Source organism: Papilio polytes, unplaced genomic scaffold, assembly GCF_000836215.1.
Source record: "Papilio polytes unplaced genomic scaffold, Ppol_1.0 DF824270.1, whole genome shotgun sequence".
Lineage (NCBI taxonomy): Eukaryota > Metazoa > Arthropoda > Insecta > Lepidoptera > Papilionidae > Papilio > Papilio polytes.
In genome coordinates this window covers 425,515-429,826 of record NW_013524934.1, presented here as the reverse complement: position 1 = coordinate 429,826, position 4,312 = coordinate 425,515, and positions in this window count along the sequence as shown.

Here is a 4,312-nt window from a genome sequence, read left to right as displayed (position 1 = left end):
AAGAGCACTTTTCTACAAAATCTTCTAAACAAAATGTTAGCTGTAGCTCGCGACTTCGACCGCGTGAAATAAAAAAATGTACCCTATATTTCTCACAGATAAATTATAATACATATAATAATATAAATCTTTTCTCTTTATAATATTAGACATTTTTTTTATTTTATTACACATTTTTTTTAATTGTCATTTGTAATTTTATTTAAAAAAATGAATTTCTTAATCTTTGACGTCATTGTAAGTCATAGATTAAATAATTCAATTGAACGTAACAGTACTTGAGCGCAACCGGTCCATTTAGTTTCAAAACGGCCAGTGTTATATATTTTTTAATCTGTTCGCCAAAGAACCCGGCGCGGAGTCGGCAAGACGCTTGGATAGTTACTTAATTAAGTTTCATAAATTCCTCTATTTTTACTTGAGTAAAATTCAAAGAAAATTGCAAAGGGACAGCGTTAATCACAGAAGATTTGCATTCTCAGAAATTGTGATTATAAATTTTACCTTGTTCGTGGCGCTTGGAGATAATAGGGCTAGACTAAATTACAGAGTCGATTTAACGTTTATTATGTCTGTGTTGCTTCGGTAGATGGCGTTAGTAATTTAAGCGTAATAATTAAAAATAAAAATCAGTTTTACTGACGGACTTCATTTATTTTTGACTAACACATACATTCAGTATTTACAATATCATGTGAAATGAATGCAATCGAATCGGTACATGTTTTAAACCACATAATGAATTGATAATAACATTTTAGTTAATCGTAAGTACAGTCGGGAAAATTGGCGGTGTCCCAGTTTAAACGATAAAGTCTTGTAACCAGTAAGAAACATTGATTATGTTAAAAAATGGTATGCGGCTTATTGATTTTTTAATACTATTCGGTCTAACGCAATTCACTAATGCCTAATTGGTTATTTGTAAAGGCGGAGTTTATCTTGAAGCAAATGATTCATTTCCTCTGTAACTGGAACACCGCGGATTTCCGCGACTGTACATTTACCGCATAATAACAATGAGCTATTCCAATTCAAGTATTGATAATTAGGAATCAATTTAGTTATTCACGAGGACAACAGAACTACCAACATTGTGTTCAACGACATATTAGGTTATACCGATACAGTCGTGGTCATAAAGCATTCGGTTACATTTTGTCTTTTAATTTTCATACAAATAAAGAACAGCTTGTGCAATTTGATTAAAAATAACAGTTTTTGTTTAATTTACAATAATTCAGTACTAAAATGAATATGAAAATGACTATATAGTCCTAGGAACTTAACTACTCAGATAAAATAGACAGACCAATCTCCAGTACGATGTGGCACAAAAGAAATACTGCATTGCGTAGTAAGTTAAGAAATATAAGATCTAAATCTTTTTTTTATTTTACAATGAGTTTCAGATTATTCTATTAAAATAGTTTTAAATAAATAATGACATTTGTAAATATTATCAATGTTACAATAACAATTACGCGCATGACTGTACAGAGATAAATGCACCACATTTGCGGTGGCGCGTATAGGCGGTGCATTTATCAGCTTGTTGAATAACTAAAATAACGGTCGTTGCATAACTAAAATAACGGTTAGTAGGCACAGTTATGGACCATTGAAATAATTTCGGCATACCGATGATTACGCGATCGCCCACTTAACTTTACCAATACACCTTTGAACTACAATTATTATAACAATTTTCAAATAGGTTTCATTTGCATAAATTAAAATAACTAACAGTGGTAGAGCCCGTTTTAACATCTTCGCAGAAATGGGTTGGCTCGCTCGGTGTAATACCACGACCACACAGAAAACAGGCGTGAAGTGGAACAATTCCGCGTTTCGTCTAACGAGTGAGGTGCGGAGGCCTAATTTTAGTCCCTTTCCCTTTCCACCCTGTTCTTGAGAGGATAGGATGGGAAGGAAAAGTGGATTTGACGGTGGAGGAGACGCATATGAAGAGGAAATGTCCTATTTATGTGCGTCTCCTCCTCCGTCAATTAAGAGTAGGCAACGCATCTGCAATTGCGGATGTTTATGGGCAGCGGGCGCTTTCCATTTCGGTTGATTCAGGTGGCCGCTTGAACGTTTGCCACCTTATATTATAAAAAAAAAAACTTAAAAAAGTTACGGATTTATTCAGATGCCTTCATGTAATGCCACAAAAATGTTTTTTTTTTAAAGTAAGTATGTAAATAGAAACTATTTCATTCTATTTGTCTTTCATTTTTAGATTTAAGAAATATGTTAGTAAAATCTTTGCTACGTTCTCTCTTATAGGAAAATTAATAAGCGCCTTCCAGTTGTGACGGAATCGAATACTTTTTTCACGTCGCTTCATTTATCTTATATTCAATACTAGCTGTTCCCGTGCAACTTCATCCGCATGAAATAATGAAAATTGTTTTATTATTTACATTTGTCAAATTCAATTGCGAATGTCAAGATGACATGACATGATGACAGTATGGCAGCCTTGCTTCCTTGATGTTGGCAGCGGCTTATGGTCTCTTTCCCACATTACGGTTTTTATCCAAAATATTTACCCCTAAGTTTAATGGCGTGAAAATATGTAGCCTTAAGCGTGACTTAAGTATAGGGATTTTTATTAAAAAAAGAATTATTTAAAAATATACTGTAATTGCTGACATCTTAGGCAACAAAGAAGTGTGTGTTTACGCTTTATAATAGTATAGATTTTATTAAAATAGCGGGTTTCGATATGTAATAATTTTGTGACTTATTTCATTTCTAATATTATTATATTAAATCTCCAAAATTATTACAATTATTAAGCATGCAATTTAAATAATTATAAAAAATCTTCATTCAGCAAAACTTTTAATTACAGCGCAGAAACGTAAAAGATATAAACCAAGTAAGAATAATTTTGCAAAAAATGTATAACTTTTAAAGCAAAAAGGAATAGAAAAGTTGAGAGAAAAAAAGTTTTAAGAATCTCGCCGGCAAAAATGTCCATGTGGGCAGTTTGTGATGTCCCCCTCTCCCTACCGCACCACCTCTTGCCCCCGGACCGACCTACATTCGTCCGCTGTGGAAATACTTGCGATTATCGAATACGCTGAAAGTTGCACCACGGCGGGTCTTAATAATTTACCCAATGCAGACAGGGATGCTTTAAAAGTTTATAAAAACGCATACCTAACTACTACATTTTACTTTTATGTTTAAGTTTGAGGTAAATAATTATTGCAGCTATTTACCTCAAACGTAAGATGTTTGTAGCCTAAATTACTGAACAGATCTTAATGAAATTTAGCAACGATCGATAGTCTGGAAGAGCATATAGGTTATCTACTTTTCTTTATTCCACGCGGACAGCGACGCGGGCGAAAGCTAGTGATTTATACAATAAACCCATTGGAAGAACTTTATCATAATTAATTACAAATCTCTTCACTAATAAAGTCTTTACAAATTGCAGCCATTAACCTGTAAGTTAAGATAAATAAATATATATTGACGCTCAAACTTGAGACATTATTATTTTATCCCCGACTTTACGTCTGTTGGTAACAACTCCACTTATATTTAATCAGTCAATAAATTTTAATTAAAGCTATATTATAAGCAGAAGAGTTCAGATAATAATGACCTATACTTACTTTATTTAAAAAGTAGTGCACATTATTGAACACTGGCTGTTGCTCGCGACTTCGCCCGCGTGAAATTAAAAAAACAATAACAACTATGATCTATGTTACTCACAGATAAATTACCTTTCTAACAGTGGAAGGACATTTAAAATTGGCCAAGTAGTTTATGAGTTATTTCAATACGAAAATACAAATCTTTCCGCTTTAAATTATAGATAATCGGTGTATAAATGTAAACTAGTACCATTGATAAATTCTTCTTTGTTTAATGATAAAACACACAAACTATTTACATAAATTGATAAAAGGCATTTAATCCAAATAAAAATGTTGTTACATCGCTCACGTCACATTTTTCACTCCTTTCAAATTACGTTCCTTAATTACAAAAACATTTTCTATGGCTTTCTTGGCGGCCAGTATGATATTTATTACTTATTGCTTGACCATACCGCCCACCAAGAACATCGTTGAATGTTCTTCAATACAAGACATAAATCCGCCCACCATGAGGGGATTGATAAAAACTACAAAACATTGCTCAGCTCTTGTTGTTAATATAGTGGACTGTATACATTTTAAATAACTAATTTTCGTTTTATATTTATAATGGTGTTAAAAATATACACTTAAACCTTAACACATTATAATATAAATAAATCTAACAATAAATATTTCTTAACATG